Genomic DNA, 12,665 nt, shown 5'->3' with positions numbered 1-12,665 from the left:
TCCAGGTCCCTCTCCTTGCTTCTGGTGGTTTGCTGGCCATCACTGGAGTTTCTTGACCTGTGGAATCTCTGCCTGCATCTTCACACAGCGTTCTCCCTGTGTGCATGTCTCTGTGTACAAATGTCCCCTTTTTATAAGGACACTAGTCATATTGGACTAGAACCCACTCTAATGACTTCATCTTAACAAAGGCCGTGTTTCCAAGTAAGGTCACATTCTGAGATGCTGGAGGTAGAACTTCAACATATGAAATCTGGGGGGACACAATTCATCACAACACTGAGCCTGCGGTGGGGAACCTGAGCCCTAAAGCAATTTACCCCACAGGATCTCCCCAGTTCCCACAGATGTGTCACTGGCCATCTATGCAGGTGAGGGTAGAGGGGCCAGGTTGAAATTAGCATGATGGGATCAAACCTGTGTAAGCAGCTAGGAAATTGAGCTTACCCCACCCCAACTGGAGGTTACCTAAGCATCATGTAGCTAATGACTGTCTTATTGGAAAGTATAGCTATAAGACATTTCTATTACTATAGAAAGTTCTATTGGTCAGCAGTGCTCCAGAGAAAATAAAACAGAGGTGTCTGGACAAGAGGGCAAGCAAGTGCAGTGGCAGACAGAGGCCCACACCAGAGAAAAGGGGACAAATGAATCTTGTACTGTGGATGCTAAGAACCCCTGACGCCACCGCCCTCTTCCTCCAGTTGGCTCACCAAGTCATGCCCCGCGGGCACAAAGCAAAGCGTAAATTCATCCTTCTGACTCAAAAATAGAAAGCCTGAACCTTCAGTAGCCTCCTTCTAAGAGGCAGGAGAAAAAGTAAGGGCACGTAAACTAACTTTTTCCTGATTCACTACTGTGTACCAAGCTTTTGACACATATTTTCTCATTGAGTCCTGTAACAATTCAATGTAATGGGTGATTTTCTCATTTAAAGATAAGAAAACTGAGACTCAAGAAGGCTGAATAATTGGCTTACGTTGTCTTGATTAGAAATGCAAACACAGAATTCAAACTCAGGACAGTTTGAACCCAAAGCCCACATTTTGCTTCTACTATACTGTACTGTTGGCTTGAATGGCTGGCTGCCTCGCAAACTTGGGTAAGTATCAGCAAGTCCCTCACCTTCTTTAAATCTGTTGGCCCTCAGGGTCAAATATGTTAAAGAACATTCATTCTGTAAGGCCCTAAGAGAGGGCTGAAAGGTTTAAATGAAGTAAATTATAAAAATTTGTAAAAAAAAAAAAAAAAAAGTCTGCACCTCTGTATAGATGTAAAATATCTCCCCATCCATACAGGAAATCCTCACAGAGATGACTGTGCATGCAGTTTTGGAAGGCTCTAGAGAACTTCAGGACATACTTGGGTCACTTTCTACCATCTTATCACTGTTGATAAGCCACATTTAGAGCCAGAACATCGAATACTTCCATGTCTTCCCAAAATGGGGTTTTCTAACTAGATTTAGTGCTTAGCCCAGGGCAGGGTTTATGGATGGTATTCAGTGACTGTTGGATGGTGAATAAATCATTCAATTGCTAAATAGATCCATCTGTTGATCAATCAGTTCTTAAATCAATGTTTAGACTCCAGGGAACAGTGAGACCTGAGACACTATAATCAATGTGTAAAGCCCCCCTTTTGTGCATGAGACCTTGGTGTATTATATTCAAGCTCCAGACTAGAGGGGAGAGTATAGTTCCATGGTAGGGTGCGTGCTTAGCTTGCATGCGGTCTTAATTTCAATCCCCAGTACCTTCATGAAAAAGTAATAATAATAAATTAAACAGATGAATAAACCTAATTACCTCCTTCTCCAAAAAAAAAAAAAAAAAAATACCCTCCAAACTATACGGGACAGTTAGGAGCTCCAAGACTGATAAGGCACCTGGCATTTTATTTCCTTCACAAATGGTTTGGAATTGGGGTGGGTCCCACTAGAGACATTTCTACAGGGACTAACAAGTTTTCTCCATCCCTGCCTTTGCCACGTGAAATCTAGTCACAGGGTATCTTCCTACAGTGCAAAGTACCATCCTGATGCTAACACCGAAACAGCATAGAGATCTCCCTGGTAGTCAAGAGCCTTGGGAGCGGCCCTCATTGACAAGGTTTATCTAATGGCAAGATTAGCTGTAAAGCTTCCCTGTAACAGACTTCATAAAGGATGATGACTCAAGTCATTGCACGTTCAATGGCACACATTTCTAAGTGGATGTGAATTTGTTTAGCACTCTTTGGTATTTTGGCGTCTCCGTGATTACTCTTACAGGCATTTGTTTCTACGTCAAAAAACTAGTGGACTGCTAATGAAACGTTTTGAAATGCTATTTAGAGGGCAAGGCTGTTTCCTAATTTCTTTCTACACAGGATGTGATGTCTAGGTAATTGTAAGAAATAACTGAGAAATCCTGCATACCATTTACCTAGTTTAAACATCTCTCTTTTTTTGTATATATATTTTTTATTGAACTATAGTCAGTTTACAACGTTGCATCAATTTCTGGTGTACAGCGCAATAAACATATTTTTTTAACTGACTTCAGAAGAAGTTGATACTGTTGTCTGAGTCAGTACTATTGACGCTCTGAGTATACATAAATAGTGCAAACAACTTTGTCAATTACTCAGTCCTCATTTTCTAATATTTAAGAGGAGCAAGTTGTACTAATTCATTTGTAAGGGTTCATCCAGTCTGATATTCTATTAGAATCTGAGGTTAAGATCTCTGGCAGACCATGACCATTGCTGCTTCTGTACAGCCCATGAGAATGGTTTTTACATTTTCAAATGGGTGGGAAAAAAAAATTGAAAGATATAACTTTTTGTGACATATGAAAATTACACAAAATTCAAATTTCACTGACCATAATAATGACGTATTGAAACACAGCCATGCTTATTCATTTACTTATTTTCTCTGGCCATTTTCACGTTACAAGAGTTACGACAGAGACCGTATGTCCCACAAAGCCTGCGATATTTACTGGTCCTTCACAGAAAAAGTTTGCTGACTCTGCCTTTAAACCATTCTTGCCCTTTACTCCAGGAGTGCTGCTTCTAAGGATTTATCCTAAAGAAAAAGCAGAGATGTCCAACACTAGGGGATTCTTTACATAAAGTGTGTTGCCTTTACCTGATGGAGACATACATAGTCATTAAAGATCATGTTTTATAAGAGTATTTAATGATTTGGGGAAAGCTTACAATACATGGTTTGATTGAAAATATAGATTTAAAAAGAACATGCTTATGATATCAATTGTGTGAGGGGAAAAACTCTCTCCGGGTTTGAATGTGCAGACAAAAAGACCCATAACACAGCTCTCAGAGCTCGTCTTAGGCGGAGAGATTATGAGTGATTTCTGTTTTTTTCTTTATTGCATTCTACATTTTCTAATGTTTCTATGATGAATATATTTTACTTTATTTCATTTGAAAAAAAATTTAGTTTTATGCTAGATTCTAACTGAATATTCACTTATATATGTTCTTAGCAGAAAATTCATATATTTCCTTTTGGTTGCCAAAAGTCATCAGAATGTAAAGCATAGGAAAATCTGAGCAAGAAGTGATTGAAATTCCTATTTCTCATTTCATAATACCTTACACTTATAATAGTGCTAATTATGTAGTGGTTTTATATTCAATTTAAAATAAAGTTAGGTTTTGAGATATCATTTTATATCCCTCAGATTAACAAAATCTTAAAAGTCTGAATATTGGTGAAGAAACAAAATTTTTATATACTTTTGACAAGGTGTAAATTAGATCGGCCACTTTGAAAAACAATTTGCAAACTTCTAGTAAAACTGAAAATGCACATACCTTATTCCTCGGCATGTCCATTTCTAGGTACATACTCAAGAAAAATTTTCTCTTGTATTCATAAGGATACATAATCAAGGCAAAGATATTTTTAAACATATTTTTAATTTTGGGGGGGTAATTAGTTTTTTATTTATTTAGTTAGTTTAATGGTGGTACTGGGGATTGAACCCATGACCTTGTGCATGCTAGGCACACACTCTACCACTGAGCTATACCCGTCCCCAAAAAACATATTTTTTAAAAGGGAGAAATTAGAAACATTCTATATAGCCATGGTCAGGAAAATGCATTAGTAATAGGTGGTGTGGTAACCTCATGCAACAGTTTAAATGAATGAACTATACATCAGCATGATTAGATCTTAAAAAGTAATAGTGAATAAAAAAGAAGCAAAAAGGGATGTATAACATAATATTTATATAAAAGTATTAAAAATAACAGGAAAAATATTATATGTACTTTTTGCCATTACATATAAAAACAGAAAGTTATATGAAAACATAAACTTAAGACACATGCGAGATCTGTGGTAGCATTTACTCTAGAGAGGGGAGGAGGAAATTAGGACCGGGGAAAGGTAAGAAGGAGACTGCGATTTTATTCATAAACAGTAATTTCATTTCCACAGCAAACAATAAGCTTAAACACACATTACACAATGTGGACTTTTGTTTTTGTTGGCTATCTGCTTATATTTCATATAGTTTGAAATTTTTTTCCCTCAGTACTGCCTTAACAGCCCAAGGAAGACAAAATGGGTCAAGTTCACAGACTGTGATAGTAGAAAAGTGAAAAGAATCTCTAAAAGCAGGCGGTACTGAGTTATCTCACAATTTGTTGTAACTATTTTGAATTTCTATCTATAAGGATGTTCTCCTGGGACCTTATCTCTAGACCTTATCATCCCCGGAAGTCATATGCCTTCTGTGGTTTTACCTTAGAATCAGAGTCATCTGCACCAAGTCAGTAACACTTCAAAGTTCAATGACATTTATAATGGCAGTCATTACTGCCTTTTAAAATAACTAGAGAAGAGCGTATGGAGTCCCATTTCAAAACATAAAGACTATATCTCACAAGTAAAATAAGAATCACGGAAGTTCAGGAAAAAAATAGATAATTGTTGGTTATTACAGAGATAATTCACAGATTCTATCCCCAAATTAATTATTAATTAATATCAGCTTTCAGAACAGTCATCTATAGTTCATCTAAATTTTATCCAATTCTGTACACAAATTTTTTTAATTTTTTTATATTTTTAATTTATTTTTATTGAAGTACAGTCAGTTTACAATGTTACATCAATTTCTGGTGTACAGCACAATGCTTCCGTCATATAGAGCATACATACATTTGTTCTCATGTTCTTCTTTACCATAAGTTACTACAAGATGTTGAATATGGTTCCCTGTGCTATACTAAATTTTTAAATTATTCTCTGTGTGTGTGTGTGTGTGTGTGTGTGTGTGTGTGCATGCACCTCATTTTCAAAGAAATCATATACAACTGAGTGGTTAAGAGCACAAGTGTTACATCCAAAATGCCTGGGTTTGAATCCAGATTTACTATTTATGTGACTTTAGAGAAGTAACTGAGCCTTTTAAAATAATTTAAACATTTTAGCTACTTAGCCATGCACAATATATTTTCAGAAGGTATCGAAAACATATGTTAGTAAGTCTGTATGCCGGTTCGGATGATTGTAACCATGGTTTTCCTAAATCTTTAACTTCCTATGGAGGTTTCTTTGGAAGTAACGCAGAATAAAAGTGACAAGAAGATTCCACTACTGAAAAATAGAAAGCCAAAAAAAAATCTTGTATCTTAAGATTTTAACATGTGTACTTTGATTCTGTTGAACAGCACATTCCAACTTCTCTGTTAGGAGTAAGAGGATCAAAGTTAATTTAGAATTTTATTAAAAGCAGTACCTCTCAAAAAAAAAAAAAAAGATTTTAGCTTTTATAACTGCATCCAAATCACTCAATAATAAGCTCAAGTCTTGGCTTATGCAACCCCTTGGGATCTGAAAGCTGCCAATTGTATCTTCCTATGCTTGAGACACACTTTTCTCTCAAGTCTTAATTAGAAAGGTTTTTCTGTTCGAATCATCTTACTGCATGTGGCGTGTTCTGCCAGCCGAGGCACATGACATTTTTCCGTCCAACCTTCAGTAATCAGTGAAGGCTTCAAAGATTAATAAGCAATTAAAGAGAAGGAAGTAATTGACTTTTATTAGGGAACACTGAGGCAATTAGACTCCGTGGTTTCTGGTCATCTTGAGGCGTGGCTTGCTCATCTTATTTTTAGCAGCAATATAACCTACGTCTCTTCCTAAGCTGCCATCGTCTGTGTATTCATAGGCCTAACTGGCATCTCAAGTATTTTCCACGTGGAGATTTGCATAGGGAGAGAGCAGCAGCGCAGTCTGGGGTTCTCAGGGCAAATGGGGAAGTGAGGTTTGTTCATTTGTTTTTCCTTCCAGAAGGCTGTGTGATAGGCATGTAAGATACAGCCTTTGAATAGCCCTTGATGAAGTCAGTTTACCCGGCTGTCTTATCTGGTCCCGGGTCCAGACCTTACTGTGCGAGCAACAGGCAGTGAGCAGCATCGCTGTCTCTCTTGCCTTGTCTGATGCTGAGTCTTTACGGGTAGATAATCACCTGTGCTCTGTACTCCGTGACAGCAACGACCCTAAACTTCCAGTCAAGGTCACTAGTCCCTAGCTTTCAATCTCAGACACAGGTAGAAAACACTGTTACATTTTAGCTCTTTCTGATGAGTAGTTAAAACTGGTTTTCTGTGGATGGATTTCTTAGTCGATGACATCCCAAGCTCTTTTTTAAAAAAGGCAATTTGCTTACAAATACATGTGTCATGGGTTCTTATCTGAGTTGAAAAAAAAAGGAAGCCTGTTATAAATGTCAAGAATGGAACAAAGGTTACAGCAAGCCCAGTGTGATATGGAGCCCTTAATTACCATGCTAAGCCTCAGAACATGATTGAGAGGTGGTGACTAACAGGTAGCTTCATGTCCCTCCTGCAGGCATGTTAGGTCCCCCTGTCATGACAAAGGGAAACTCCTAGGCGTGACCAGCCCTCCTGTGTAATCCTGGTGTGGCAGGGGCCTCCCTTTGCTGGTCATTAGGTCTGGAGGAGGATGCTGTCTGTAGATTCAAGGAGGATGGGGGTTGGTGGACCCTATATTCTGAATTGAAAAAGGGCAATGAGATGGCTGGTGCTCTAGATGGGGGAAATCACTCAGACCATCATCCCTCAAAATAGTTCCAGGAAGCGTCAAAAAAAGATGGACTATGAATAGCAGGTGGGTAAGGCATTTCACGGCAGGGAGAGAGATAGTCCTGTATCAGCCATGAGAGACAGCAGTGATTTCCTATGGAGTGGCCAAAGGAGTTACTCAGAATCCCCCTGGACTCAGGTGGGCCAGGGTAGGGGCGTGGCTAGATGCTCCTGGAGGCTGATCCCAGAGCTAACAACTCAGGCCCCAGGGTCTCTTTATAATTATATAAGGTAAGATGAATATCATTCCCACTGTGAGAAGACACACGCGCGCACACACACGCACACACACAGTACCACCAATTCTATTAGGAACTTCATATCAAAACAAACTAATTGAAGTTGACATATGAGAGTTGGCATCAATTAGAAAGGGTGGCAAAGAGACCACTGACAGCCCGTGTGACTTCTCTTATGACAATGGCAGGCAAGGCCATGTCACTCAGTCCATTGGTGAGGAAGAATGTGCCTATAGTTCCTCAAGGACCAGATTAAATTCATGCCACTAAGGCAAATAAATACCTTTACAGGAACGTAATGCTTTGCGCCACGGGGACACATTCTGATGGGAGGGGTATCTGAACTTTTAACGAGAGGACTGACGTTCATTCTTGCTCGTAGCATGGGGCCAGATCCTTTGGAAACTCTCAGCCAGCATTCAGAGAAATGCAGAGGCATAACTGGAGAGATGGAGCAGTGGGACATAGTAGAGTTTTTGAAGGACAAAGTAGCATCATTAGAATGAGAGACTTGAAGGGGAAAAGAGCTGTATGTGGGCTTGAGGAAGAGACCTGAGGAGAGAAGAACAAGTGGGTTAACAGACAGGTTCAAGGACACCCATCCTTTAAAGACCTTCAAAGAGCCTAGGAGGGCTCAATTGTTAGAAGGCACAAAAGATCTCTCGGCCTGAAGCATCTTAATGTTTATTTTTCCTGTTCTGAAATACTCTTTGGATATTTACCTCCCTTTTTAATAAATATAGAGGGGGCTAAGGGACGGGAGGACATAAAAGATGCAGATTTGAGATGCAGAGAGGCAGACTGATTTCCAAAACCCCACCTTAGATGAAAGTTGCTTATATTCGAAAGCTACCTTGAAAGTCACATAAGTCTCCCATAACACAGAGGACAGGAGGTTTCTTACAAAGACTTTAAACTCAAAGTTCTTCCCACTGTACGTGACTCTTCTCATCTTCAGTCATCTTCCCACGTCTCATTGGCAAGTATTTTCCTGAAATCATGGCCCAGTCATTGTAGGATAAAAATATACAGTGGTTATCCATGGCCTGCATTCTTTCCCACCAATTCTCATTTAATTCAATTCCATAGACACATGTTTAACTCCATGAGGATGACACCCAATAATAGGAAGGCAGAACATCACAGCGGACTAAAGACTCTGGAATCAAACCGCGTGGGCTTGAATCCTAACCGCCTGAAAGTGTGACCTTGGGCAAGTTTCTGTGCTTATTTTTTCCCATCTGTATAAAGGGTATAACAATATCATGTACCTCATAGGGTTGTTAAGGTAATTAAATGATGTAATTCATATCAAGCACTTAGGACAATAATCGAGACTTATCAAGAACCAAATACATCCTGGTTAATATTATTTAGAAGGACAGAGATTTGTGGGGATCCTACCTACATAAATAATTATTTGAGCTGCTTAAATAACTCTGCCACCTGGAGGAGGCTGATAAGCGCCATGGAATAAGTGTTAACCAGGTATTACTGAGTTCTAACCAGGGAGGCAGGAGCTGCAGGAGGAGACTGTATGAGAAGGTCTGTGGGTTGGGAGAGGATTCTAAAAGGTAGGACAGGCAGAGACACTTAGGTTTTCCAAAAAAAAGGAGACTAAAATGAGTATTTGAGTTAATTTTTTTTTAAGCAATGTAACTATTGGTGCCATGAGTGGGACATGGAAAATGGAAGAGCTTCCAGACCTCCCCACTCCCTCAGTCCAAGGAAGCACACAACTTGAATAGCACCTGATTTCTCTATCAGCTAACTTGGGGTGATGCTGCCTGGCTTTAGTAAGACACGCGTAGTATTTCTACCCAGGAGACTAAAGCTTCCATGCTGACCTGGTTACTGACCTGAATATTACACGTGTCTTCCTGAAGCCAGGTAGCATCTCCCCTTCAGTTCTGACTTATCCTATGACTTAACTAAGTCACATAGCCCCTTAGGGGCCTCCCCCCACTTCTTTCTTTCCCCTCCCCCCTCCCCTCTCCTCCTTCCCTTCCATGTTATTCTATCTAATGATGTTTTGTGAAGGATGACTAAGATTCATACAATCATTTTGTAAAATTACAAAATGCCCTGTGGTTAAACGGTGACTAAACAGGAAACAAAAATCAAACCAACGAGGCATAACTATCTTCATCTTCACGTGAACTAGCTTGCTCAATCTCAGAATTAATGATTTCAGATATGTTAATTTAATGATGCCTCCGACGCTTGGGCTGGATGCTGCTATTTTAGAGAAGAGGAAACTGACGCTGCCTGATGGGAGCCACGAGTTAGCAGCAGAGTCAGTGAAAGGCCTCAGAGACTTGACCACTGGCTGGAGTAGCAGCCTGAAAGGTAACCTTCAGCTTGCTTTAGACTGAGACCTTCTGCTGCATGCGCTAGTGGCTCAGAGGGCTGCCCTGGGTGCTATAGAGCTAAGTTACAGAAAAAGCCCTGTAACCACATGCTAATAGTCTGGAGATGTCCTCCAGCCTTGGGGGTCATGATTTTGTCCTTAAAAATTTCCCAAAGCAAGTACATATAATCATATATGTATATGTATATATGTATGTATGTGTGTGTGTATGTATGTGTGTATATATATATATGACTTGGAGCTTGAATATATAAAAATTCTTGCAATTCAGTAATAAGAAGACAATTGAATAAAAAATGGCTAAAAGATTTGAACAGATACTTCACAAAAGAAGAGATATACAAATGGCCAATAAGCACATTAAAAAATGCTCAACACCATTAATTATCAAGGAAATGCAAATTAAAACCCCAAGGTACAAGGTGTTGCCAAACTCATAGAGAAACTGGAATTCTTGTATATTGCTGGGTAGGAGTGTAGCGTGATACAACCACTAGAGAAAATAGCTTGACAATTTCTTACAAAACGTCCACGGGACCTAGCAATTCCATTCCTAGGTATGAAAACACGTCCACACAGAGTTTTATGGAAAAGCTCATAGTAGTCATATTCTGTGGCAGACAGCCTCTACCACGGATCCCAGTGGTCCCCACCTGCTAGAATTCATGCTTTTGTTAACACCCTCTCCTGGAGTGTGGGCTGAACCTCTGACTTACCCTAACAAAGAGAATATGGCAAAAGTGACAAGGTCTCACTTCTGGGATTAGGGTACCAAAAGACTCAAGTTCATTTTCTCTGCTCTCTCTTGCTCTCTTCCTTGTTTGCTCTGATGAAGCCAGTAGGCATGTTATGGGCTTCCCAATGAAGAGGCCACATGACAAGGAATTGAAGGAGGCCTCTAGCCAATAGCCAGTGTGGAACTGAGGATTTCAGTCCAGGAGCCCACAAGGAACTGAATCCTCCCAATAACCATGAGCTTGGGGATGAGCTGCCTGGCCAACAGCTTGACTCCAATTTTGTGAGAGACCTTGAGGCAGAAGCTTCCAGTTAAGCTAGACCAGAATTCCTGACCCACAGAAACTGTGGCATATTGAATGTCTCCCTTTTAAATCACTAAGTTTTGTGGTAATTTGTTACACAGCACTAGATAACTAATGCCTATTTATAGTAGTCAAAAACTGAAAATAACAGAAGGATGAATGCATTGCAATATATTCATACAGTGAAATGCCACTTGACAATAAAAAGAAACAAACTTCTGATATCTGCAACAACACAGATGAATCTAAAACCATTAAATTCAGGAAAGCAAACCAAACAAAAGAAACCATATGGTATGATTCCATTTATATGAAAGTCTATAAAAGACAACATTTACAGTAACAGAGAGCTAGCTGATCAGTGGTTTCCCAGGGCTAGGAGTTGGGGCTGACTGCAAAGGAACAAAGGAAACTTTTGGAGTGATGGAAAGGTTATATATCTCGTGTTTACCTTTGTCATAACTCGTTGACCTATATGCCTAAAATAGGTATGTAGACTTAATTTATCATATGTAAATTATACCCCAAATAAATTGATTAACCAAGTTAAGAAAATAAGCCCCAAGGCAAATACAAGGTATAAATCAATGGCAGCAAATTTTTCAAATCTGTGGGAAATAAAGTTTCCTAGCAAATACAAGTAACTGATATTGGCCCAAGAAGAAATGAAAAATAAACAATGACCATATAACAGACTGAAAAGATGATTAAAGAACTACTGGAGGTTACTTGGAAAATATTTAACTTCTTGATTTCAGTTTCTTAATGTGTAAAATGGAAATAATGGAAATTACCTCATAGAAGTTTTGTGAGAGTTGAACAAACACACTTAACATAATTCTTGGGACAGGATGGGTGCTCAGCACTGGTTTCCCTGGTCTGCAGAGGTGTTCTAAGCTCTTTTGATGATAGTTTTACTTCTCTTTCCAGATGGGCAACGTAACATTACTTAATTCAGTCAACAAACATTGAGTTCCTCCTTTTGAGACTCTTCCCAAGGGGAATCCACGTCCACAGGTTGGGATGGAGTCTTTCTGTGTTTTTCTTTCCTGAGCCTAATTGTGGAGAGAGAGGAGAAAAAACAACTAAAAGCAGAGAGCAGGAAGCCAAACCCTCAGAAAGGAAAACACCGCCCAGGGAGGTAGGAGGTGTCCAGGGAATATCTTAAGCATAGCCAACACACGTCCCCTGGGCAAGCCCTAAGCTAGGATGATCTTATCAATTCTGCACTGAGAAATGCTGTGGTTTCTGAAGTCAAAACCATGGAGTTGCAAAGCTGAGCTCTTGGCATCTAAAGCTAAGGGGAAGATTGATGGAATCAGAGCTTTTCACTGGGGATGCCTTCATCCCCACATCACCAGGGGAAGCCTTTGGGCTGAGGGTGGAGTCTGCTCCCCCTGGGTGGTTTGGGAGTGGTCTCAGAGAAGGTAGCCTCCTGCCAGGTTGGAGGCTTGAGGGAATGTAGCAGGTCACCTCTCTGCTGGCCCTCTCCCCTCTGTACCTCATGACTGTTTCTCTTGGCCTCCTTCAGGATCTGGGAATGTTCTAGCTTTCAGATAGCTGCTGGAGCCTCCTGCAGCTCTGACCTGGATAATACAGAATGCCAGGGAGCACGGGTGTGGGTAGCAAGGAGGAGCCAGTGCCAGGCTGTTATCCCAGGGAGCACAGCTGAATTCCAATATGGCCATTATCTTATCCCCTCTGCTCTCAAATATCTCTCCCCACACTCAGACAAAGGAAAGAAAACATCAGTCAGGTCAGGCTCAGAAGGATTCTTAAAAATCCTAAGAATCTACCACCAAATCATAGAAACTTTTCAACAACTTCCATAGATAAGACTTATGTGGAATTTCCTCCGGGTAGAGATGCACAGTCTAGGCA

The sequence above is a fragment of the Camelus bactrianus genome, chromosome 1 (genome assembly GCF_048773025.1).
Source record: "Camelus bactrianus isolate YW-2024 breed Bactrian camel chromosome 1, ASM4877302v1, whole genome shotgun sequence".
NCBI lineage: Eukaryota > Metazoa > Chordata > Mammalia > Artiodactyla > Camelidae > Camelus > Camelus bactrianus.
The sequence above is the reverse complement of the archived record's forward strand: the minus strand, read 5'-3'. Positions refer to the sequence as shown.